The sequence below is a fragment of the Crotalus tigris genome, unplaced genomic scaffold (genome assembly GCF_016545835.1).
Source record: "Crotalus tigris isolate CLP2741 ecotype Arizona unplaced genomic scaffold, ASM1654583v1 scf7180000018160.1183395, whole genome shotgun sequence".
NCBI lineage: Eukaryota > Metazoa > Chordata > Lepidosauria > Squamata > Viperidae > Crotalus > Crotalus tigris.
In genome coordinates, this window is record NW_024096855.1 from 812571 (window position 1) to 840543 (window position 27973).

Consider the following 27973-nt stretch of genomic DNA (forward strand, 5'->3'; position numbering starts at 1 on the left):
AGCCTTTTTAGCACAGGCGCAATAATCTCCTGCTCCTTTTAACACATGCGCAGTAGTCTCCTGGCAGCGGCGGCCATACTTTTGTCCAAACAGGGGATCTAAGGCTCCCTGAGAAGCCTAGGTTCAGCCGCTGGAGTGAATTAATAGGCAAGCAGCACTAGGGTACTAAAGCATCTATTATTCATTCAGAGACATTCAAATCAGACACATAGCTGCTGGTTCCAGGACTTGGTGTCTTCAATCTAAAGTAAATAAGAACCTTTCATAACTAACTGTGTTTAGTTGCCTTTGGCTCCTTCCGGACTTCGGGTCCCCCATTAGTGGCCCATACGCTTCTGGATTTAGTGGTGGGTTCCAGGCATCCCCAGTCGCGTGCCTGTTCTTACCCACCATAGTCAAGCCGGGTTCCAGGCATTCCCATTAGCGTGCCTGTTCTTATCCGTGCACAGTGACTAACTCTGACAATTTTGCAGAGTCTGCTCCTGAGTTCCAGACGCCTCCAGTAGTGCACCTGTCCTTACTCAAAGTTGGAGCTCTCCTACTACCTGGGTCCCCCCTATCGCGGCCCGGCGTTAGTGGAGAATGGAGGAAGCAATCATTCCCTCCAGTGGAGCCCTGCCTTCATCCTCTGGAGCACCCGCTTCAGAGGATTTGGAATCCTCTGCAGCCCCTAGAAAGGCTGCAAGGAAGTCATCAAAGAAGGCTGACAAGCAGGCAATCAGAAGACACCAAGCCCTAGAAAAAGAGTTCGACAGAGCCCAGAAAAGGGCCAGAATCGAAAATAGGCAGAATGGGGGGATAGGTCCTGGTCTACCGCTGGGTCTCCCTTCATCCCCACGGGCCATTTGGTCATTAGGGAACTCATCACAGTCCCAAACAGAGGGTGGGATAGGCGAATTCTCATCGCTCTCCTGATCCCCCTCCCCACGGAGGTTACAGGAAACCCCGAGGACCATGCTAACCACAGCACCTGCAGGGTCGCAGGCAATGGTTACTCCTCCTGCATTGACGGGGGATCTGCTAGCTACCCTAATAGCACAGGCAGTGGACCGTGCATTTGAGGCCAGGGCTCAAACTTCCAAAGCCAAGCCTCTAGGACTTAGAACGAGGCATCGGGAGGAAACGGAGGACCATCAGGACCTCTCCTCCTTCTCAGACTCGTCGGTCTCCGAGGAAGCTTACCTGGACCAGCCAGGTACGTCACAAGGAATTCAAATGTCTGAGGAACAGGAGGACACCTCACCTCAAGGGCCGTCCTTCAGCGGCCTGTTTAACCCTTCTCTTTTTGTTACCATTCTGCGCAAGGCTGAGGCCATAGCCCATCTGGGGCATGGGACACCAGCGGAGCCTGTCACAGTTGACACGGAGGCTGAGCCGACGTTCGCCGAAAAGGTAACCACTCAACACCGCATACCATGCCCGACCATGTTCCTAAACACAATAAGGAAACAGTGGGCAGCGCCAACCTCCCTACCGCTTCCTAGCAATGCGGAGAGGAAGCTATTTAACGTAGCAAGGGAGCTAGAGGGAACATTGGAGGTGCCGGTGGTGGACGAACCCATAGGTCCCCTGATATCGGACACGGCCATATCAGGAGATTTTGCTGAGGCTCTTAAAGCCGAGGACCGAAAGAGTGAGTCCAACTACAGGAGAACGCACCAGGCAATAGCTTGGGCTACCAGGGTGACTACCTCCGCGTCCTTTTTCACCAGAGCCACACTTTGTTGGCTCCGTGAGTTACAGGGCCGGGTTCCCATGGAGGATATACGCACTCACCAGGAACTCAGCAAAATGATAGCGGCCACGGAATATGCGTCGGACGCGACACTTTTAGCGACCAGGTTTTCAGCCAAGGCAATGGCGGCAAACAACATGAGCAGGCGCATCCTCTGGCTAAAGAACTGGCAGGCAGATACCAAATCCAAGTGGAAATTGGCTTCGGCTCCATACCAAAGGGCAAAGCTGTTTGGTGAGGCACTAACGCCATACCTGACAGAGAACAAGGACAAGCGCAAGGTCCTTAAACACATGCTTAAAAGGCAGGACAAGAGACCCGGCTCCTGGGGAAGGAAACAATCCTTTCGTACGGAAGCCAGGGTCAACTACTTTCAAAATTCCCAACCCTTCCAAGCTAGACAGGATAGGGAAAGACAGGGGGACAGACAGAACACAAGACATAGGCAAACACAGGGAAGACGGCCCTTTCGGGGGAACAACCGCCCCTTCCGCCGTACCAGATGACTCCCACCCAGACCTTCCCATAGGGGGCAGACTAGCAGGGTTTGCTCCCCAGTGGGAAGAGACCACCACGGACGTATGGGTCAGGAACACCATACGTCATGGTCTATCTCTAGAATTTCTCTCAAAGCCTCCGAACCGCTTCCGCCCGTGCCCCTGTCCCACAAACCCAACAAAGAGAAGTCTCATGAACGAGGCCGTTCAGCACCTTCTAAACATACGGGCCGTAGAGCCGGTGCCTATGAACCAGAGAGACCAGGGTTTTTATTCTATCCTCTTCGTGGTCCCAAAGCCCTCGGGGGGTTGGAGAGCCGTTCTGGATTTAAAAAGGCTAAATTTCTACATAAAATACCACAAATTCAAAATGCAGACACTACGCTCCATCCTTGGAAGCGTAAGGAAAGGGGATTTTCTGGCATCGATCGACCTCACGGAGGCATACTTGCACATCCCTATCTCTCTGGCTCACCGCCGCTTTCTACGGTTTGCCTACAGGGGGCACCATTTTCAATACAGGGCACTTCCATTCGGCCTGTCATCAGCGCCCAGGGTGTTCACCAAGATTCTGGCGGTTCTGGCAGCACACCTAAGAAACGTACCAGTCAGAGTCCAGTGCTACCTGGATGATATTCTAATCCAGTCATCGTCCGCCCAGCAGTCTCGGGCGGACCTAAAGTTAGTGATAAAACTGCTGCAGGACCACGGCTTCTCGGTGAACTTTCCAAAGAGCCATCTAACCCCAACTACGAGAATACTCCATCTGGGAGCGGTCATAGACACAAAGGAGTGCAAGGTGTACCTATCACAGGAACGCCTCAGCAGCATAAAGAAAGCCGTAAAACAGGTAAGCCGCGGTCAGTCAGTGACGCTGGTCTGCCTCTCCCAGCTGCTAGAGAAGATGATATCGACCATAGCAATAGTTCCTTGGGCAAGGCTGCACTCAAGAGAACTGCAGTGGTTCATGCTCCCGTTTCAGAGACAGCAGATCAGTGCATCCCGGAAGAGGGTAGGCATACCTCTGAGAGTACGACACTCCCTCAGGTGGTGGCTATTTCCAGCTCTCCTCAGGGGGTCCCCCTTCAGGGAACCAGACAGAGTAGTAGTCACAACAGATGCGAGCTTATTCGGCTGGGGAGGCCACTTGGGGACCAAGTGGACACAGGGCCGCTGGTCAGCGGTGGATCTCCGACACAACATAAACTGGCTCGAGCTGCGGGCTATTCACCTAGCGTTAAGGCATTTTCACAGCAGCATAAAAGGCAGGCACGTACTGGTCCTGACGGACAACGTGACAGCCAAGGCCCACATAAACCGTCAGGGGGGCACACACTCTCGCTCGCTCTCGGCCGAGGCCCTCCTACTGGGGGCCTGGGCGGAACAAAATCTGGCCTCCATAAAGGCCGACCACATATCGGGGGAGGCAAACATCCAAGCAGATCTGTTGAGCAGATCAACAATAGATCACTCGGAGTGGCAACTACACCCGAGGATCTTCAGGGAGATCTGTCACCGCTTCGGGCTTCCCCAGGTGGACCTTTTTGCCTCTCCTTCCAATGCTCACCTAACTCGCTTCTTCTCCCGATTCCCATCCAGGGGAGCAGAGCAGATGGACGTGTTACGGAGCCCATGGCCAAGGGGACTCCTGTACGCGTTTCCACCCTTACCTCTCCTTCCGGCGGTAGTACGCAAGATTCTGCGGGAAAGGGCCGAGGTAATCCTTGTGGCCCCTTATTGGCCAAGGAGACCTTGGTTCGCAGACTTGAGGAGTCTCTCCCGCACGAATCCATGGCGGATTCCTCCGGAGAGGATCTCCCTCAAGCAGGGGGAGATCTCCCACCCAGAGCCACAATGGCTACAACTAGCCATCTGGCTCTTGAACGGTCAATTTTAGCCAAGGGGGCTTGCTCACAGGGTGTAATTAGGGTCATACAGGCATCAAGGCGCCCTTCCACGAACCGTATCTACGAGGCCATGTGGAGAAGCTTCCAATCATGGTGCTCTAAACAGGAATTGTTACTCGAAGGGATCACAGTTCCCAAGATCCTAGAATTTTTACTAGATGGCCTAGAGAGGGACCTCTCGCCAAACACGCTGCGCAGGCAAATCGCCGCCCTCTCAACTATACTTTCTGCCAGCCCCGGTGAATCCTTGGGCAAGCATCCCTTAATACGATCCTTCCTCAAGGGGGCTGCGAACATCAGACCGCCAACCGTGCACAGGTATCCATCGTGGGAACTACCACGAGTACTACAAGCTCTTACCAGAGCGCCCTTCGAACCACTCAAAACATGTGACATTCGCTACCTGACCCATAAGGTAGCATTCTTAGTAGCCATCACGTCAGCTCGACGGATATCCGAGTTAGCTTCTCTCTCAATGAGGAAGGACCTGTGCCATTTTCACAGGGACAAGGTAGTCCTAAGAATAGACCCTTCATTCATTCCAAAGGTCAACTCCCTTTTTCACAGATCACAGGAAATAGTCCTACCAGACTTCTGTCCAAACCCAGCTCATCCCCTGGAGCAACAATGGCACACCTTGGACGTACGAAGGGCACTAAGACATTACATTTCGCGCACAGCGGAATTCCGACGCTCGGAAGCGCTTTTCATATCCTTCCACCCCGCTACTAGGGGCCGGAAGGTCTCGTCCTCTACCATCGGTAGGTGGATTAGGGCATGCATCACTGGGGCATACCAGGCGGAGTTCTTGCAAGTCCCCAAGCATATCACGGCCCACTCCACAAGGAGTGCTGCCACCTCAGCAGCATGGGCCATGCAGGCTTCTATTGAAGAGGTATGCAGGGCAGCCATTACAAAATCGACAAGTACTCCTCTGCAGAGGCCTCCTTCGGTAGGAGGGTTCTCCAGCAGGTTCTAGACCAAAGTTACACACGGGACCAGTCTATTCCCCAATCCAAGGGACAATAGGCTTTGGTATGTCCCACTGCGTGGATTATCCATCTCCAGTGCTGGAGAAGGGGCGTTGACTTACCTGAACGCCTTTTCTCAGCACGGAGATGGATAATCCACACCCACTCTTATAGACTAGGATAATAGGGTATATTTAGTGGAGCCAAAACGTCTTACTGTCAGTCAATGGCTGCGCTCGTGTCAAGACTGGAGAATCATGGTCCAGGACGGGCGTGGCAACTTTGGCTGACTGATCTGATTGGCCAGGAATACAGTCTCAACCCACTGCGTGAATTATCCATCTCTGTGCTGAGAAAAGGCGTTCAGGTAAGTCAACGCCCCTTCCTATTGACTTTGCTTGTCAGGTCACAAAAGGTGATCACATGATGCATTGCAACTGTCATAAATGTGAGTCAGTTCCCAAGCGTATGTATTTTGACCATGTGACCGTGGAGATATTGCAATGGCCAAAAATATGAAAAGCTGTCCTAAGTCACTTTTTTCGGTGCCATTGTAACTTTGAACAGTCACTAAATGAACTGTTGTAAGTCAAGGACTACCTGTATAAGCTGACTTGTCTGTGCAGGAAATATATACAGTAATACATAAATAAACTACTTTTATTTCTTTGTTTTACATTACATGGCTTGCATTTTTAAGCCAACTATTCTATAGTTCAGTTAGATGAAGCAATATCTTTAAGTTTGGAAATTTGACCTAAAGGATATTTTTAGTTAAAATTCTCTTCTGCAGCGAGATAAAGCACAAAATTAAGAAACACATTTAAACACTAAAGAGTTTTCAGAAGTAGCCTTATGTGGTGTACATTATAATAAAATTTAAAATAATTGAAGTGTGAAGCTCAGCAGACAGCCAACAAATTAGTTTGCAAATCATAGAGTAGTCTTGGTTTCTAGCAGAGCCTGGAAATTCAATAGCAAGATTAGATACAGTAATACCCACATATTATAAATTGTGTCCTTACAGGAGAATATAATCCTACTCCTATGGCTGAACTTTTTTCTAATACAGTATAGTCAATTTCCCCTCATTTATATTTTTCCCCCTCACACTGATAATAGCCACTTGTTCAGGGACCTTCTGTTCTCACCTGTAAAGGATGAAAACAGCAACAAATTATTCTTGGTAACTTCTTTTAGCATGGTTTTAGTTAGATATTAACACCAGAACTGTGAAGAATCCAGTAGGACAGATCTTTTGAGGGACAACAGCAGTTTCCAGTAGTATTGCAAGAAATCCTCTTCTAGAAGTAGAACCCCAGCATAGCACCCAAAAAGTATTCAACAAGAATAGAATGAGTTGTGGTTTTTTTTTGAACTAGGATAGTTAACAGCTAGCCTGTTTCCTTGTAACGGTTTCAACTTGGTTTGAAATAAGGCACAGAGAGAGTTAAATCACCTACATAATTTGAAGATGTTTGAAGCAACACATTCTATTCAGCGATTTATCTTTAAAAGACAGGCTGGAATTGGCCAATGATTCATCAAGGCACTCTAATCAAGGATAGCTTTTCAGGATGGAAAATAATAATGGTCTCTTTTATGCAAAGAAAACATTTCCCTTCTCTTCAAAAAAAAAAAGATTATTCCTACCTTTGTACCTACTCAGAGTCTGATTCAAGAGAATAGAATAGAGTTAAAAGGGACTTTGGAGGTCTTCTAGTCCAGCCCCCTGCTTGAGCAGGAGAACCTATACTATTTCAGACAAGTGACCGTCTAGTCTTAAAAACCTCCAGTGATGGAGCGCCCATGATTTGGAGGCAAGCTGTTATACTGGTTAATTGTCCTCAGTGTTAGGAAGTTTCTCCTTAATTCCAGGTTGCTTCTCTCTTTGGTCAGTTTCCAGCCATTGTTTCTTGTTCTGCCTTCTGGTGCTTTGGAGAATAGTTTGGCGCCCTTTTCTTTGTGGCAGCCCCTCAAATACTGGAATACTGCTATCATGTCGCCCCTGTTTCTTCTTTTCTTTAGACTACCCAAACATCTCATCTGCATACTTGAGTGCTATTAAGATTTAAGACAATCACATTGTTAGGAAAGTGAAAATGATAGTATCTCATTCCCTTAGTTACCTCATCATTTAGTTTTATATTTATTGTCTTTATTCTTCTATAGTAGTTTAAATCACTTTATAATCCAATTAACAGAACCCGGTCATTGGTCCATAGATGTATTGTTTAAATGTCAGGTTTAAATTTTCAGGTTGATCTTAAAATATATATATCTTCTGAGATTCTGGAATAACTTTTGACTGCATTTCTGAAACTCATTTCTACTAAAAATAAATATTGAACTAGTTCTGAGATTACATATCTGATTATCTGGAGTGACAGGGGAAGGGAAAGAATCCTCTAAATATTGTTACAGGGAGCACAGTGTGGAGTCCTTAATGCTCTCTGACCTTGCTGGTTTGCTTGCAGACATTTTATTGTCAGACATTGATGAAGCTACCTAATTGGGTAATGAAATGTCTGCAAGTAAACCAGCAAGCTCAGACAGAGCAAGGACCACCTCAATTCAATTCTGAGCTACATATATTCTATTCTATTGGTGAGAGCATTGTATTGTCCATGAATTAAGAAACAACAGTACAATATAATATGTAACTCTTGAAGTCAGAATTAGAATCTGTACCTTACTATGTAATGTTTATCAAGTCGATCTGTGTTATCAAAAAATCATGCTTAAATAAGTTCCTAAATAAAAGGATTAGAGTAACTTATTTTCAGAATATTTCAACAATGAGGGATTGTATATGATCTAAGCACATTTTAAAGGTAAAGAATTAAAAACCACTATATTGCGTAATATGACGAACTATAAGCATTAAGTATAAAGATGTGTTGAGGCATCATATTGTTGATTATGTTTGATGCAAATTACTGGAACATCTGAACAATTAAAGGGCCAAATTTACATAATGGTATAAAACTGACTGGTAAATTTGAACCCAATTATGTTAATTAACCATATGATACTGAGTGAAAAAAAGGTTTTTGTTTAGCTCAAAAATAGCCCTAATTTTTTTTAGCTTTAAAAATATTTCTAGTTTTAGGAAGGAATAAATGGTTAAAATGCTTCAAAATTCAACTGCAGCTCCAGTAGCATATAAAACTAAAAAGTCCATAAAAACAGATACAACATAAATAGCCTCAAACTATAATAACAATACTAACAACAACAACAACAACAACAATAATAAATACAGTCAGTTTGATCTAGTGGTTAAAGCATCAGGCCAAGAACCAGGAGACTGTGAGTTCTAGTCCCATACTAAGGATAAAAGCTGACTGGGTGACTTTGGGCCAGTCTCTTTCTTTCTCAGCCTAATTCATTTCATGGGATTGTTGTTGTGGGGAAAATAGGAGAAGAAAGGACTATTAGGTATGTTCGCTGCCTTGAGTTACTTATAAAAATAATAAAGGTGGGGTAAAAAAATAAAACAAAGGCTCTCTCCCACAAATATAATAAAAACACAAAATATATTAACAGGCCTGGGACCAAAGCCAGTTTTAATAGCTTTCCAGAACCCTAGGGTGCGGTTTGTATCTCTGAGAGGGTACAGTTCCAAAGGGTGGAGGCTGTGACAGTGAAGACACACTAGCTACCTCAGTCCCACAAGATGACAACATTTAACAGAACGACCTGGAACACACCTACTCTGCAACAACGTACGACATTACATGCCATTAATATTTGTATTACACAAACATTATGAGATCATCCAATATATTTATTCAATAATGCCAACTGAGATGAGTGTAAGTATCAAAACTTGAAGTTTTATGTAGCAGATCCATTTTGAACCTGGCATGATGTGGTTTTAATCTGCAAATGGTTTCAGCTGTGAGTTTTAGCTTGGCTAATTCTGTTCCCTGCAACAGTTATGATGGGTGAGGGAGAGAATTTAGTAACAGAAGATTCTATGTTTGACACTGTATTATTTGCTCCCTCAGACTTTACATGTAAGAATTGCTTGCTCCAGCAAGAACTGGGAATAGAAGAGAGCATTATCATCAACTTTATTAGGCTTTTAATCAAGCTTCAGAGTATAAAGGAAAATAAACAGATCAGGAACATATTTCTATAATGAACCAGCTATTAAAGCATGTAATTAGAGGATTATTATTAGTATTAAAGTATTCCATATAATAGGTTTTAACAGGAGCCTTGGGATGGAAGAAGAAATATAATCAACTGCTTCAATTTTATGTTTTGTATACCTTTTATAAGAATAGCTTCCATCATAATCTACATCATGCCAGAATACTCCCTTCAGTATTTTTGGAATTGCAGTATCAGTACCTATTATGCATTTTAGTGGAAAGAGTTACATCTCTAACCATATAAAATGGTCAGATTTAGGATAAGATCCATGCAAAATAAGCAGGACACTGATCTCTAAAGAATATGTGTTTAGCTTTGTATCTTATGATGTAATTAATGATTCATTTTATGCATTATGCTAGTGGCTTGTGTTATGTTCCAGCCTAGGTACCACAGGGGGGAAAAGTATCAATAATCTGAGCTCTTGGGGAAAAGCCTTTCTGCTATTTTCTGCATGTATAAAATAGCAACAGCAACAAAATATAGATATACAAAAACCTTGACCATGGTCATCAAAATCTTGTCTATTTGTTGTTAAATTGCTTTAGACCAGGGCTTTTCAACCTTTTTATCGACGGTACCACTTTTAGGATATGGCAATATTCGAGTACCACCTAGCAAGGTGTCAAAAACTTAATGACCAAAAAAACAAAAAACAAAAAACCTGTTCAAAGTTGCAATTGCACTGAAATGACCTATGACCATTTTTCACACTTATGACCATTGCAGTATGCCCAGGGTCATGTGATTTATATTTAAATCACAACTGATTAAATTGGCAACTGATTCATATTTATGATGATCACAGTGTCCCAGAGTCATGTGATCCCCTTTTGCAATCTTTTGACAAGCAAAGTCAATGGCAGGGCTGCTGGTGGCCAAGTGCTAAAGTGGGACTTCCCTCCTCTCTCCCTCTTTCTCATGGCCACCACCTGCTGAAGGAAGAATTTGAACCCCCCCCCCAATATTTTCTCTCTTCCATATATTCACCAAACAAGGAAAAGCCTCCAGCGACAGAAAAGACTAGCTGCTGAGTGAACTTGCTTAAAAAGGCACATTCCCCTTTAAGAATTAGCTACTGGCTAGTAAGGAAAGTTAAGGAGTGCAGCTGGCACTTAAGGAAGAAAAAAAATGTAAGTATTGGCTGCCAGCTAAGGCAGCCTCCCCAAATGGCCCCATTCATAAGTAAAGGAATGCTACAGGCAGAATCCATTCAGGAGAAAAATACTTCAAAATCCCTTGCAGCAAAACTTACAGCTAACAATCGCAAAGCAATAGAAGCTAACACGAGACATCAGCCATCAGCCAAATAGAAATTGCCAAACACTCCTTAAGAACACAAAGCCCTCATTGCACAAATCCCAGAACTTCAAAGTCATAAAAGCACATAAGAACCCCTCCACTTGCCATCTCCCTCGTATCTCACCTCCAGCTGATGCTACCTTACTTCATTCCTCCCCCCCCTGCTGCATTTCTTGTCTGTTTGTTGCTGCCATCACAGGTGGCTGCCACAGAAGTTTATTCTCATGGCCAGCCTGTTTGTTCTCCTCTCCTCTCCCCTCCACCCTCCTCCTTCCTCTTCCCCTTCCCCTTTGGTGCAGCTAGAGCTCACTCCATCTCCTCCCAAGGCTGATTCTTTTTTCCTCTCTCCCTCTCCCCCTCTCCCACCCAAACTGTCTCCTGTCTCTGCCTCCCTCCTCCTCCTCCTCCTTTCTCATGGGGGAGGGTGAGTCAGAATTGAGCCTGGGGCCTTTGCCTCCCCCCAGCCACTCTGCAGCTCCAGAGGACTCTCTCACAGTAAGTCCTTGCCTATGCTGGCTCTCTCCCTCCCCCACTACACTTGGCTAGGCAGGGCTGCATACCACCTGCCACTCTTTAATGTATCACAAGTGGTAGGCGTGCCACCAGTTGAAAAGCCCTGCTTTAGACTCTATGACAGTGGTTCTCAACCTTTTAAATGCCGCGACCCCCAACCGGTCGTAAGTCGAGGACTACTCAACCGGTCATAAGTTGAGGACTACTCAACCGGTCATAAGTTGAGGACTACTCAACCGGTCGTAAGTTGACGACTTTCCCTGCCCGGGTGCGCCGCGCTTGTGTGGTGCCGCCCCCTGCACCAGCCGAGGCGTAGCTGGCAAGGGGCAGCGATGGCGCAGGGCGACCACCGGCTGGGCCACCAGCTGGCCCAGCCCAAGGGAGGTAAGGTACTCGCCGGGCCCCATGCATGCCAGCAACCCTCCCTGCACCCACCGGCCTCCAACCTCCCACCCCTGGCCCTCTTTTACTTACATTTTTAGTAGTTGCTCAGCAGGGAGGGGTGGAAACTTCCAGACAGCTTGCCTTCGCTGCAGACAACTTGCAGCACCGTTTGCAGACTGGGGCCTTTGGCGGGCTCAGCTGGGCAGAGACAGCCTGGACAATTCCTATTGGCTTTTGAAAACCAATAGAATTAGACTCTATTCAAGAGAGTCTATTCTATTGGCTTTCAAAAGCCAATAGAATAAGAGGGAGTAGCACAGCTAAGGAAAAGGGGGGAAAATGGCAGACTGTGTTGTTTGGCGACCCCCGTGAAATGGTCATTCGACCCCAAATGGGGTCGCGACCCACAGGTTGAGAACCGCTGCTCTATGAATACAGAAAGTTTTCACTTAACAACACCGACTGGGGCTGGAAATTGTTGTTAAGTGATGTGTGCATATCACTTAGCCATCACAGTTCCTGTAGTCCCTGGTGCCATCATTGGGGGAATCACATAAGTTGTTAAGAGAGGACTTCACATCACCATGTCTTGCAACTTACTGCCAGCTTCCCCATTGACTTTTCTTGTCAGAAGCCATCAGGGAAAAGTTTCAAATTGTGATCACATAACCACAGAAGCACTCCAATGGTCATAAATATGAGGACGGGTTATAACCACTCTTTCAATGCCATCGCGAGTTCTAATTGTTAATTGAGGACCCCCTGTATTGCTTTGGAGTAATTTGAGATAGAATGGCAGCATGAGCAATCCAGATGCTAAAGGCATATTTGCTAAATGTACAACAAAGAAAAAGAGGCCTTTCTTGCCAAGTATCTACAGTCTTGTGAAAAAGTACACCCTCATTGAGTTCTATGGTTTTATATATCAGAATATAGTAAAAAATTATCTGATCCTCAGCAGTTCTTAAAAGTAGGTAAATATAAGCTCAGATGAACGACAACACATGACATATTACATCATGTCATCATTTACTTTACAAAAAGAAAGCCAAAATGGAGTAGCCATTTTGTACATCCTTAGTAAGTACATCCTTACTGCTTCCATAGATATGAAGAGGCTAAGTAGCAGCCAAGTGCTGCTAATCAAGTTCCCTTGATCAATTGATCATCACCAAGTGTGACTGTCTCTATAAAAGCTGACATTTTAGGAGTTGGTTGATCACCAGCAGTTGAAGTGTGTCTTAACACAATGCCAAAGAGGAAAGACATCAGCAATGATCTTAGAGCAGTGGTTCTCAACCTTTTTAATGCCGTGACCCCAACCGATCGTAAGTTGAGGACTACTCAACCGGTCGTAAGTCGAGGACTACTCAACTGGTGCAGCACCGTTTGCAGAATGGAACTTTTGGCAGGCTCAGCAGGGCAGAGACAGCCTGGACAATTCCTATTGGCTTTGGAAAGCCAATAGAATTAGACTCTATTCAAGGGAGTCTATTCTATTGGCTTTCAAATGCCAATAGAAGAAAAGGGAGTAGCACAGCTAAGGAAAAGGGTAAAAAAAAAATGGCGGACTGCGTTGTTTGGCGATCCCCGTGAAATGGTCGTTTGACCCCAAATGGGGTCCCGACCCACAGGTTGAGAACCACTGTCTTAGAGGAACAATTGTTGCTCCCCAGCAATCTGAGAAGATGTATAAGGCCATTTCTAAACAATTTAAAACTAGAGTGAGGAAAATTATTCACTAGCGGAAAGCATTCAATATAGTTGCCAATCTTCCCAGGAACAGACATCCCAGCAAATTCACAGCAAGGTTGGACTGCTCAAAGAAATTGCAAAAAAACCAAGAGTTACATCTCAGACACTACAGGCCTCAGTTATCATGTTAAATGTTAAAGTTGATGACACAACTGAACAAATATAGTTTGGTTGGAAGAGCTGCCATGAGAAAGCCTCTTCTCTCTAAAAATAACATGGCAGCATGGCTTAGGTTTGCAAAGTTGCGTCTGAACAAATCACAAGACTTCTGGAACAGTGTCGTTTGGACAGACAAGACCAAAGTGAAGATGTCTGGCCATAATACACAGTGCCATGTTTGGTGAAAACCAAACACAGCATATCAGCACAAATATCTCGTATTAACCATCTTGCTCAAAGAGGGAGGAGTGATGATTTGTCCTTATTTTGCAGCCACAGGACCTGGGCACCTTGCAGTCATTCAGTTGACCATGAACTCCTTTGTATTCCAAAATATTCTAGAGTCAAACGTGAGGCCATCTGTCTGACAGTTAAAGTTTGGCTGACATTGGGTCCTACAAAAGGACAGTGATTCCAAGCATGCCAGCAAATCTACAACAGAATGGTTAAAAAAGAAAAGAATCAAGGGGTTGCAATGGCCCAGTCAAAGTTCAGAGCAGTTAATTAGGTGAGCTTGTGTAATTGAACACAGCATCATCAACTAATGGAAAAACATTGATTTATTCAGGGCATTTTAGGTAGACTCTTAGTAAATATGGGGAAAAAATACTCTCCAGAAAAAAAAATTCCTTCAGAATTTCTAGCATGGGATCCACCCCACGTTTTCCTGGGGAACTTCTTGAAATCTGTTTGATTAACATGAGTAATAAATATCCAGTTAAAGCTGAGTGATCATGTCTTGATATTATTTACTTATTTGTTGCAATTATATCCTTCCTTTATTCAGGAGATCAAGAAATGTTCTGTAGTGTTTCTTTATCTTTTTTTTCTTTATAACTATCATCTTGTAATGTATTTGTCAACTCTACAACAAACCTGGCTGCAGCCATTTTGCTTGTTCTAGGTTGCTACAAGAATGGGGGTGTGCGTGGAGGATTTCTACTGTCCCGTGGAAACCAAGGTCATTTCTGTCAGTTAGATGGACGGATGAGAGCATTTAATTAGAAAGCCTGCCAATTGGGGAACATAACTGGTTGCATAGCATTGGGGTGGGAAGTTCAACTTTATAATATTGTCTCTCTTTGATGGGAATTTCAGACCTGGTTTCACTTTTGACTGTGCCGATACTATGTAACCAATAAACATGTTCTTTGAGGAAATTTCAAGCCTCAGTGTTCTGATTTGTTTATCGGAACCTTGACAGTATTTGTATTGAGAGATGGCGACTGTCTAAAATCATCCAAACCTTGAATCCAAACTCTTATCTGTGATATCACAGTGGGTTTGAAATTTCCAAGATAACATGTTTGCCTTTCTTCAGTGCACTTGTCAGAGTCACTTTCTATACCAGTTCTGTTAATTAAAGATTATATACAACATAGCAATGTTTTTTTCTCCTCCTCCTTCCAAGAAATGAATTAAGCAGCAAGACAAATCAACAATTCATTTGATAGGCGATTTTTATCAGAGATGTCTCACAGATGTCAGGCTATGGGAGTTTTCCATTGCTCCTTGGGGGTGTCCACAGTTGGCACCTTCATAGCTTTGCTTTGTATAGTGCAGGCAATGCTCTCTGCAGCATGAAGCTGCCGACTGTTCCACCTTATCCAGCAGCCTTGCCTCAAAGACAGTTTTTTCTCTGGTGGTACCCTATTTTTAGAATGCTCTCCACAGAGAACTGCAACTGGTACTTGCATTAGCATCATTTCAGCACTTCCTGAAAACATTTTAATGGGATTCTAATTGTATACTAATTCATATTGTTTACATTTTTGCCATGCTGGTTTCTAGCTCATATGGTGTCTTTATTTTTGTTTGACTTGATTTGACTGGATATCTTTTAACAGGTAGTCCTTCACTTATGAAAACAGTGGGGACAGAATTGCCATTGCTAAGCAAGCCAATTGTTAAATGAGTCGCATGCAATTTTGTAACCTTTTATGCTATGGTTGTTAAGCAAGTCACTGCAGTTGTTAGGGGAATCAGGTGGTTGTTAAGTAAATCTAGCTTCCCTTATTGAGTCTGCTGGTCAGATGCTGACTGGGAAGATTGCAAATGGCAATCAGAAAACCCCAGGCCACTGCAACCATTGTAAATATATGCTAATTGCCAAGTGCCCAATTGCACATGAGCGTGGGAATGATGCAACAGTTGTAAGTGTGAGGACCAGTAATAAGGCACATTTTTCCGAGATGTTGTAACTTCATATGGTTACTAAATGAATGGTTGTAAGTTGAGGACTAGCTGTAATATACTGTATGTGTGTGTGTGTGTGTATGCGTTTACTGTAAGCTGCCCAGAGAGCTTTTGCTTTGTGTTAAAGCAATGAAGCATGTACCTTGCTCTTAAAGCCTTACTTTCGATTCTCATACTTCTCATTGGGAGAGGGAGATGATGAAGAAACTCCACTTGCTAGGTTTTACAGGGGATGCTCTGGGAGATTATAGTCTTAAGGACGCCCAGTTTAGTGTAGTCCAACGGCTTGTGGACATAGATTTACAATACTTAAGAGCCAGAGCCAACAAAACCTGCTCCCCTTTGATCTTTAGTCATTCTAATAATTATGGATTGAAGATGGCCTCTTATTTCTATAGTCTAACCATCCCCAAGTATAGAAGAGTCTTTTCCCTAGCCTGTTTCAATGTCTTTCCCTCAGCACTACTCGACGGGCGATTCAAGAGGCTCCCGTTTAGTGAGCAACTATGCCCCTGTGACAGGGCTGAAGTTGAAACTGTGGAGCATGTCTTATTATACTGCCCTATGTATGGCTATGTATACCCTATGTATGGCTATGTATACCCTATATATGGCTGTGAAAGTTGGACCATAAGAAAGGCTGAGCGCCAAAGAATTGAGGCCTTTGAACTATGGTGCTGAAGAAGACTCCTGTGAGTCCCTTGGACTGCAAGGCGTTCAAACCGGTCAGTCCTAGAAGAGATCAACCCCGACTGCTCTTTAGAAGGCCAGATCCTGAAGCTGAAACTCAAATACTTTGGCCATCTAATGAGAAGGAAGGACTCACTGGAGAGGGGCCTGATGCTGGGAAAGATTGACGGCAATAGAAGAACGGGACGACAGAGAATGAGATGGCTGGATGGAGTCATTGAAGCAGTAGGTGTGAACTTAAATGGACTCCAGAAGATGGTAGAGGACAGGAAGACCTGGAGGAACATTGTCCATGGGGTCGCGATGGGTCGGACACGACTTCGCAATTAACAACAACAACAACAAATGTATAATACAGCCAGAATTAAATTATTGCCTCCCCTTGGAATTGATCCCTCTGGTTTTAATGTTAGTAATTTGGTTTTACATTGTCCAGGGCAGGGGTAGGCAACTCTGGCTCTTTTATGACTCGTGGACTTCAACTCCCAGAATTCCTGAACCAGCCATGCTGAGGGGAAAGGTGAGCCATGCTGGCTCAGGAATTCTGGGAAGTCCACGAGTCATAAAAGAGCCAAGGTTGCCTACCCCTGGTCTAGGGGATGGCTCCTCCTATATTACTTCTCAGGTTTCTAAATTTCTTTTAAGAGCTATAACTATTAGAGGAGAACGTTGTAATTCCCTTTAGCCAAGGCTTCTGGTGTAATTGTTTGTGATTATATTTTTCTTGTGTTTTCTTTTGTTGTACTTGCATTTTGGTCTGTGACCGTTTCTTAGCTTCACCAATTTTTCCAGTGGAATGGAAGCTTGTGAGCATATTCAGCAGAAAGCACAATCACCATTTGTAGCCTTCAAGGGCTTCCTTGAGATGTGCAGACCAGTTACCAGAATTCTTTGGCTGAAAATGTTTGGGAGATGAAATGGACATAAATAGATGTCACCTTGGTTGGGAAGGCTGTGTTGAAAGAAAAGTCTTCATCCTGGTTCATCCAAGCCGGGGATAAATAAACAACATGGTGACTGCTTTAGAAAGAAGGTTGCAGTTTATTGAAGAGCCAGACAGAAAGATGGTTCTGGCAGGAAACAGGAGAGAAAGAAGGGCTGAGCACATGTGGCTAATAGGTTTTTATAACCTCTGAAGCCTTTTGTTTGAAATGGTTTCCTATTCCTGTGGCATGAACTTTGAGGTTATTTCCTGTGTCACATATTCTGACCTGAGTCTAGGTGTGCCTCTCTGGTATTCTTAATGGTGATGGGTTAGTCCTATTATATTCCATCTCAGGTGGAGTATGCAGATTTTAGGTCTTTGTCTTCTTGATCTCCTAGCTGGGGCCTTTCTGATGGTTTATATCTGCATTTGTATAGAGCTGGCTTCTGCTTGGGACAGAGAGATTTGGGGGCAGGGTTGGCTGCTGTTTTTAAAATCCTTTTTGAAGAAATATATTTTTCTGCCCTTTTAATATTTCCTTCTCTGGGGGGCTGACTTCCCTCAGCTGTATAAAGACATCTGAATAAACCTTGCAGACCACATGCTTAATTCTCATGTGCATAGTATACTATGGGCTATATTGTTTTAACATTTGAGGTATTTCCAATGCTTTGCTGAAATTCTTCTAAATACAATGGGACAATGGTGGCTTCCCATTACTATCTGGATATATGAATTTTCTTGAAAAAAATTCTCTCCTTGGAAAGACCTTCCTAGCACCTATGTTTCCAGCATCAGAAATAAATCTTTCGGTTTCGTCTGTTTTTATGATATCTGATGGGTACTACTGTATTGAATGCTGAACTACAGTATTTTTATTAATGCTGTTTTATTATATTTTTGTGATATAGCTATGATTTTTAATAATGGTGTATCTGATTATTGTTACTGACTGCTCCCCCCCCCCGTTGCTGGGTTCCCTCGTATCAATATTTTTAAACATTTACTGCTAACATCCTGCGAGAAATTGTTGATGATACCCTACTTGTGGTAGAAATGGTGTTTTTCCATTATAGCCTCTGGATTTTGCTAGAGTCTTACTTAAGAATTCAAGCTTTCTTCTTCAGTAATGACCTTTAGGAAGAGGTTAAAAATTTGGAGTGCTTTTGCAGATACCATGATGTTTGTTATGCGCTTTTCCCTTGCTCTCAAATTATTTTTATATGGATTATTCATTTAAAATATTTCTATGGCTGCCCATCTTAAAACCTGACTCTGAGTAGTTAACAACCAAAGGATAAAACAACAGCAACAACAACAGGATACAATAAAACCATAAAGAGAAAAACCTGGCATCACAATAAAACTTCCCCAATATAGCCCATCAATCTCTCTTCCAACTTTTATGTCTTCTTAAGGCTTTCTGGAAGATTAAAAGCATGGAAAACTATTTTATCACAAGGGGAAAGTGTTCCACAGGGCAGAGGTTGTGACAGAAAAGGCACGCTTCCTTGTCATTTCTGCAAGATAGCAGCATTTAAGGGAAGGGACCTGGACAGTGGTAGGATTCAAATATGCGAACAACCGGTTCTCTGTGTGGATGCTGCTTCCAGAAGTCCATTCTGGGCCTGGGTAACAAAAAATTAGCTACCAGTTCTGCTGAACTGGTGCGAACTGGCTGAATCTCACCGCTGGACCTGGAGTGTGCTTAATCCACCCAGTCTCAGGGAGAGGCAGCCCAACAAATAATCTGACCTCATGCCAAATAGAGTTTTAAAGGTGATAGCCAGGTTGCACAAAAGGGGTATAACTTCACTGAATCCAACACTGCATAAAGCTATTTTTCTAGGCCAGTTTTAACTTCCTGGTGGCCTTCAGAGCAGTCTCACAAAGAGCATATAGCATTAGTCCAACTGGGATGACTATTATAGAGATTTCAGTGCTTGTACTATGTATTGTATTGCATTGTTGAATGCTGCTGCTGAGCATCTGATATCCTCGTTGGCAAAATATAAACTGGATAAATAAATGAACAAATAAACAAATAAATATAAAGACTGAACAAAGAACAAAGAATAAATAAATACCCCCCTTTTACCGCCCCATTTATTTGCTCATTTACAAACATTCCATCCACATATCCCCCATTCTTCTTCTCTCAGAGGCCTTTTCCAGTAAATAAGAGGAACAAAACACCTCCTAACAATTCCAAAGGGAGAGCTTCTTTCTGAACCACATTTCTGCACCAGAGCAAGTCCAGGTGGGGAATTCTTTTAGAATTGTAGTACAGGAGATTATTTTGAGGTTCAGAATCATTGACTGATTTTCTCTTTTATTCTGTTAAATGTCTTGCCACAGAGCATAGCATCAAGAAAATACTTGCACTAATTGCTGCAATAGGTGACAAATCAGTAATAATGCTATGTCCCTGCTTACTTTCATCATGTACCCTCTTTCTCTTGAGTCTTTATTACGGTACCTGTTTTTGATCATTACGGGAAATTGTCCTGAATTATATGAAAATTTTTTTCCATTTACAGTGTAGACCTTAGGCATACCTTATATGAAGAAATTGGCAGAAATCTCACTTCTGGGCTCCAGGGCTGAGTCAGTCACTTTCCCCACTCCAGAGATGTTCACCTACTGTATGCAAAAGAGAAAATGAATGTATTGTTGGCTTTGCAGCCCCCCTTCCCCCCCAAAATAGCAGTTACTGCCTTTAGGAAGAAATCACTAGGTAAATGCTAAAAATATAATTAAAAGCATGCACAGGATGGCACAGCATTCCTTGTTGGGCAACTGGGGGAAATAACTGCTATTCTCAGTAGTTTGAATGGTGGCAATAAAGATGACTGTGGGTTTCAAACAGCTTTTGAGGGATGAGGAAGAGAGAGTATGAAAGTGTCCCCATTTCTTTGGTTCTGTTTGTGCTATTTGAAGAATGAGAGGCAAGCAGATGAATTTTGAGAGTCTTGAATAAGAGCATAGAACTTTGTAAACTATGAGATAATTTTACTGCTATGATATATGCTTAAGATTATAAACTTCCCTTTCTAGCTCTATTCATTTCTCTTTCTCAACTGTCATTATAGCATGGCAAAAAGGGAATGACAAAAAATTGGTCACTGACAAATATTAATAGTTTGTCTCCAGGCCCAGCTGCAATGTATTTTATTTTTATTTTTATATTCTATATTTATGTATTTATATTTATTTTATTGTAAGCCACTTAGAATCATGTACGGAAGATGGCTAGCTATATAAATTGAATAAATGAATGAATGAACGAATGAACGAATGAAGTTCTTGTGTGAGAGAAAAATAAAAATAAATGAAAATAGAGGAAGCATTTTAACTCTAGTTGGCCTTATGGAAGAAAACAGTGTGTCTCCCAGCATCTATAAAAAGAGGAAATTAAGGAGTTCAGTAAGTAATACTTCTTATTTATTGTGCTTGCAGTAAATAAAATGTAAAATAGATAATTTTTCCACCAAATTACAAAATACTCTTAAACCACTTATCTTATTTTCTGTGGGAAACATTTCTGCACTGTAGTTGAAAAGTAGATGTAAAATAATACAACTAGCTTGCTAAGAAAAGCTCCATTGATTGCATTGTTGTGCTGTCAGGAATGATGTTAAGATAATGCTGACTTCTTATCATCCAGCCTTTTCTCAGCAAAGCCCAGAACCTTGCAATCTTGACCTACTATCGTATCTTGTCAGCAGTGAACCTACTGGCTGGTTTGGAGCTACACAGGTGTTCCTTTTAGAATAATAATAATAATAATAATAATAATAATAATAAAGTTGGAAGGGACCTTGGAGGTCATCTAGTCCAACCCCCTGCTCAGGCAGGAAACCCTATACCATTTCAGACAAATGGCTGTCCAGTCTCTTCTTAAAAATCTCCAGTGTTGGAGCATTCACCGCTTCTGGAGGCAGGTTGTTCCATTGGTTAGTTGTTCTAACTGTCAGGAAGTTTCTCCTTAGTTCTAGGTTGTTTCTCTCCTTGATTAGTTTCCATCCGTTGCTTCTTGTCCTGCCTTCAGGCGCTTTGGAAAATAGCTTGACTCCCTCTTCTTTGTGGCAGCCCCTGAGATAGTGGAACACTGCAACCTTTCACAGATTGTTGAGGGAAATATTTGGTGGTCCCAGTAATCCCAACAGGATCTGATACGGCAACTGTAGTCTCTTGATCATTGCCACCAACATCTTTTTAAAGAAACTATTATATTTTTGTATTAAGAATTGTTTAAAAGGGGGAAAAGGAGAAGACAAAAACTGGTAAAACAGTGAATAAGAACACTTTTATAAGCATAATAGAATTAGATAAGAATGTTCAATATTTAGTTTTATGTAATTGAACATATTTTAAAAACACATCATTTTTAAAAATCCCAGTAATATATAAATATCAACAGAATAATTGTATACATCTACATTAAGGATGGAAGTTTCACATTTATGTACAAGCAATAGATTTGTCTTTATTTAACAGATCATTGAAGGGTAAGATAATTTATACTGTTGTTGTTGTTAATTGCGAAGTCGTGTCCGACCCATCGCGACCCCATGGACAACGTTCCTCCGGGTCTTCCTGTCCTCTACCATCTTCTGGAGTCCATTTAAATTCACACCTACTGCTTCAGTGACTCCATCCAGCCATCTCATTCTCTGTCGTCCCCTTCTTCTATTGCCCTCAATCTTTCCCAGCATTAGGCTCTTCTCCAGTGAATCCTTCCTTCTCATTAGGTGGCCAAAGAGTTTCACTTGGATCTTCTAAAGAGCAGTCGGGGTTGATCTCTTCTAGGACTGACCGGTTTGAACGCCTTGCAGTCCAAGGGACTCGCAGGAGTCTTCTCCAGCACCATAGTTCAAAGGCCTCAATTCTTTTGCGCTCAGCCTTTCTTATGGTCCAACTTTCACAGCCATACATTGCAACTGGGAAAACCATGGCCTGGACTATACGCACTTTTGTTGGCAGGGTGATGTCTCTGCTTTTTAGTATGCTGTCTAGATTTGCCATAGCTTTCCTCCCCAGGAGCAAGCGTCTTTTAATTTCTTGGCTGCAGTCCCCATCTGAGGTGATCTTGGAGCCCAGAAAAATAAAATCTGTCACTACCTCCATTTCTTCCCCATCTATTTGCCAGGAATTGAGAGGGCCGGATGCCATGATTTTGGTTTTCTTAATGTTGAGTTTCAAGCCAACTTTTGCACTCTCCTTCTTCACCCGCATCAAGAGGCTCTTTAGTTCCTCTTCACTTTCTGCCATTAGAGTGGTATCATCTGCATATCTTAGGTTGTTGATATTTCTCCCGGCAATCTTAATTCCAACTTTTGATTCATCTAGCCCTGCCTTTCTCATGATGTGCTCTGCATATAAGTTAAATAGGCAGGGCGACAGTATATAGCCTTGCCGGACTCCTTTTCCAATTTTGAACCAATCAGTGGTTCCGTGTCCAGTTCTCACTGTTGCTTCTTGACCCGCATATAGGTTTCTCAAGAGACAAATGAGATGGTCTGGTACTCCCATCTCTTTAAGAACTTGCCACAATTTGTTGTGATCCACACAATCAAAGGCTTTTGCATAGTCAATGAAGCAGAAGTAGATGTTTTTCTGGAACTCCCTAGCTTTCTCCATGATCCAGCGTATGTTGGCAATTTGATCTCTAGTTCCTCTGCCTCTTCGAAATCCTGCCTGTACTTCTGGTAGTTCTCGATCCACATACTGCTGGAGTCTAGCTTGTAGGATTTTAAGCATAACTTTACTAGCATGTGAAATGAGTGCAATGGTGCGATAGTTTGAACATTCTTTGGCATTGCCTTTCTTTGGAATTGGAATGTAAACTGACCTTTTCCAATCCTGTGGCCACTGTTGAGTTTTCCAAATTTGCTGGCAAATTGAGTGTAGCACTTTTACTGCATCGTCTTTTAAGATTTTGAATAGCTCAGCTGGAATACTGTCACCTCCACTAGCTTTGTTGTTGCTCAGATTTTCTAAGGCCCATTTCACTTCACATTCTAGGATGTCTGGTTCGAGGTCAATGACCATCTCATTGTGGTTATCTGGGATGTTAAGCTCATTCTTGTATAGTTCTTCTGTGTAGTTTTGCCATCTCTTCTTAATCTCTTCTGCCTCTGTTAGGTCTCTGCCATTTTGGTCCTTTATCATGCCCATCTTTGCATGAAACGTTCCCTTCATATCTCCAATTTTCTTGAAGAGATCTCTGGTCCTCCCTATTCTGTTGTTTTCTTCTATTTCTTTGCACTGTTCATTTAAGAAGGCATTCTTATCTCTTCTAGCTACTCTCTGAAATTCTGCATTCAATTGGGTGTATCTTTCTCTTTCTCCTTTGCCTTTCGCTTCCCTTCTTTCCTCAGCTATTTGCAAAGCTTCCTCAGACAGCCATTTTGCTTTCTTGCATTTCTTTTTCTTTGGGATGGTTTTAGTTGCTACCTCTTGTACAATGTTGCGAACTTCCATCCATAGTTCTTCAGGCACTCTGTCTATCAGATCCAGTTCCTTAAATCTATTTGTCACCTCTACTGTATATTCATCAGGAATATGATTTAGTTCATACCTGAGTGGCCTAGTGCTTTTCCCTACTTTTTTCAATTTAAGCCTAAATTTTGCAACGAGAAGCTCATGATCTGAGCCACAGTCAGCTCCTGGTCTTGTTTTTACTGACTGTATAGAGCTTCTCCATCTTTGGCTGCAGAGCACATAGTCAATCTGATTTCTACGTTGACCGTCTGGTGATGTCCATGTGTAGAGCCGTCTCTTGGGTTGTTGGAAAAGAGTGTTTGTTATGACCATCGTATTCTCTTGACAAAATTCTATCAGCCTGTGCCCTGCTTCATTTTGTACTCCAAGGCCAAACTTGCCTGTTATTCCGGTTATCTTTTGGCTTCCTACCTTAGCATTCCAATCCCCCATGATGATAAGGACATCATTTTTTGGTGTTAATTCTATAAGGTGCTGTAGGGCTTCATAGAACCGGTCAATTTCATCCTCTTCAGCAGCAGTGGTTGGGGCATAGATTTGGACTACTGTGATATTGAATGGTTTGCCTTGGATTCGAATTGAGATCATTCTGTCATTTTGGGGATTGTATCCCAGTATTGCTTTTCCTATTCTTTTATTGACTATGAAGGCTACTCCATTTCTTCTGAGGGATTCTTGCCCACAGTAGTATACCTGATGGTCATCTGAGTTAAATTCACCCATTCCTGTCCATTTTAGTTCGCTGATTCCTAAGATGTCGATGTTCAGTCTTGTCATCTCTTTTTTGACTACGTCTAGCTTGCCTTGATTCATGGATCTTACATTCCAGGTTCCTATGGAGAAAAAAATCTTTACAGCATCGGACTTTCCTTTCACCACCAGATATATCCACAGCTGAGCGTCCTTTCGGCTTTGGCCCAGTCACTTCATTCTTTCTGGCGCTACTAGTACTAGCCCTCTGCTCTTCCCCAGTAGCATATTGGACACCTTCCGACCTGAGGGGCTCATCTTCCAGCGTCATATCTTTTTTCCTTTTAGTACTGTCCATGGGGTTTTCATGGCAAAGATACTGGAGTGGTTTGCCATTTCCTTCTCCAGTGGATCACATTTTGTCAGAACTCTCTGCTATAACCTGTCCGTCTTGGGTGGCCCTGCACGGCATAGCTCATAGATTCATTGAGTTACGCAAGCCCCTTCGCCACGACAAGGCAGTAATCCATAAAGGTGTAATTTATACTAATGGAGCACAAATTTTGGATATGGTACAGCTTTCTCTCCCTCTCCCTCTCTTCTTCCCTGATCAAGGGGTTAGATTAGAAGACTTCCAAGGTCTGTTCCAATTCTGTTATTCTGTTATAGTTACAAATACTATGGATCACAGGTAACAATAATAGTGGGAAGAATTTGGACAGGTTGGGTCTCATCTCAAGGTTTTTGAATAACTGAATAATGTCACAACTAAGATATTTATATATTTATTTGCATCCTGCCTAAACACTGCAAAAGAACTCAAGATGATGTTTTATAATGGCAAACTTAATTCAGGAATTCTGGATAAGAACTGCAGCTGTCACATTACGTGGCAGGAAATTAATCTTCACTTTTTCATCTTAGAAATTGGATGAAAATTTTCCATTGGAACTGAGAGAACATGTATATTGTCCTCAAATGTGGAAGGACAGAGCATGTGGAACCTAATAATCATGAGAAAAATCCCATGGATAATTATTTAGAGAAAATCTTATGGATAACTATCTGAGTAAATATTTTTCTGTATAACTTGGGATTTCTCTAAGTATTCAGACATGTTTGTGTATGGATCTGTTGATTGTTCATGGATCCATTTTGCTTCCATAATAACTAGCCTGGATAATGTGAATATTACTATAAAAGAGAAGTATTTGCTGGAACATGTGCACACATTCACACACAAATACATCCAAAACTCACCTTAGACACTGACAAAAAGTTGTCATGAACAAAGAGCTAAGAATTCCTTTGAAATTGTTTAACTTTTAATAGAATTATAAATCTGTTGGAATTTGTAGCTATGATCAAACAACAATCACTTAATAGGTAGGAGAAGGATTTTGAAGACAGTATCTCCAACTCTTAAAAGTAATATTAATTGCCTGGAAGATTTTAGTCTCAATATTTTTAGTTTAAAGACACATTATCAGTTGAATTTAAGCTTTGTGAAAGTGCTTCAGTGCAATGCAGTGGAGGCAGAAATAAGAGACCGCTCCTTAAAATGTATAGAGCCTATAGTAGTTTCAGCTCTGTTGCTGTTTCTTTTTTGGGATGATGGAAGAAGACCGCAGAACCCCACAGTTTGTGCAGCATCAACAATTTACAAAGCTAAAAGAATGGAAGATGCTTGCTATTCTTTAAGGTTTTGTACAGGAAGATTTAGTTGCTTTGTGTAGTTGCTTTATTAGAAGCAGCAATATGTCTGCATACTATTAAAATAAATGTAGACAGTTCTCGACTTAAGAGCATAACTGAGCCCAACATTTATGTTGCTAAGTGAAATGATTGTTAAGTGAGTTTTGCTCCATTTTATGACCTTCCTTGCCACATCTGTTAAGTGAATCACTACAGTTGTTGAGTGAATTTGGCTTCCCCATTGACTTTGCTTGTGAGAAGTTCACAAAATCACCTGTCCCGGGGATACTGCAATTGTCATAAATATGAGTCAGTTGTCAATTGTCTGAATTTTGATCACATGACCATGAGGATGCTGCAATGGTCCATTGTAACTCCAAATGGTCACTAAACGAACTGTTGTAACTTGAGGATATTATTCAAATATCACTGAAGCACAAATTCCAATGTTTCCTACTTTTGGGCATGTTGACCATGGCTGCTAGATATTCAGTTACATCTGGAAGGCTACAAGTTCCTTCTCCTATTTGGTCAGCTGCACTCTTTCCCTTCCTCCTCATGATAACTTTCAACCAGATGCCCTGTGAGAAAGGTCCTTGCATTGGATATATGGCCCCTTTGCAGTTTTGTTTCTTTACTGGCTTGCATTCAGATGATTGCACAGTGTTGCATGATACTGTATGATACCAACTTCACTGGGTGTTCTGAGTGTGTGATATGTTTCTGACATTCAAGATGTATTTATGTTCATCTCTGGGCAGCAGAGGTTAATTTTGGTAGCAAAATACTTGTACAAGTGAGAGATCCCAAATTATATATGATTATGTGCCAGAAAAGGGGTGAATTGATAAATTCAGCTCAATGCTTCATGCTGATTTTCCAGTTATTAAGGATACAATTCTACTCTGCTCTGATAGAATTCTGCTCTATAAAATATCGCTTTTGATATTCAGAGCAAATTATATGGAATGGGTATCTGTGCATGAAGTTTCATACTTAAAATTGGTTGCTCAAATTATTTGGGTATTGCTACATTTTCTTCCATGTGTGTATGTGTGTGAGAGAAAAAAAATGTAACTATAGGGTGTATGTTTGTAAATATTTGGAACAATAATTACAATAGTAATTTTTGGAATATGTTAAGAGTTTATTTGCTGTGAATGTGTTCCATTTAGCAATTTTTAACTATTCAGCAGAAGCATCCTTTGATTTTCAAGCTTTCTTTGCAATTATAATCTATTAAAGGAAAACAAAATGGGAGTAACCACCATAATTCTACAACAACACCATAATTCTATATTTGTAGCCATGTCATAGATGACATCTTCCTATACTCCATAAGGATAAGCATGTAGCAAAGCATGAATTAAAATGACATTTGTAAAACAAGTGAAAAATACAATTACAAAAATACAAAATATATTTCCGATTAGTTCTCATCCAATGGCACCCTCTATATAATTTTGTTTTTTGGAGGGGAGAGTATTACTTACTTTTTAAATAAAAAATACCACTTTTAAATAAAAAAATATGACTTTAGACTAAGAAATTAGAGGTCCCTATGGCCTAGCTTCACCAGATGAAAAATATGTATGCCTTTGGTATTACTTTTGACACTTAATTTAGCTATAACAAAGAAACAGAGTTACGCTATGCTATTGCACTGTTCATATGACCCAGATCCACCTGATCACTTGTAATCTGACACATTATCTTAGTAGGGAGACTGAAGTACATTAATTTCCCAGTACCACACAAAACTGACAAAGGTCAGCCAAGATCCTGTTATAGAATTTAAGAAGGTTGGACCTTGGACACAAGAGTTGTTATGTCTTGAAATATCTGATGATTTTGCTTAATATTGTTGTTTAACAATGACTTGT

The 27973-nt window shown here is 42.1% G+C and overlaps 1 protein-coding gene across 1 annotated transcript in view; it reads left to right on the top strand.

Moving 5' to 3' along the window:
• The window catches only part of PHF2 (PHD finger protein 2), a 140161-nt gene that overhangs the window by 46655 nt on the left and 65533 nt on the right, over positions 1-27973 (top strand). The gene's annotated exons all lie outside the window — the stretch shown is intronic.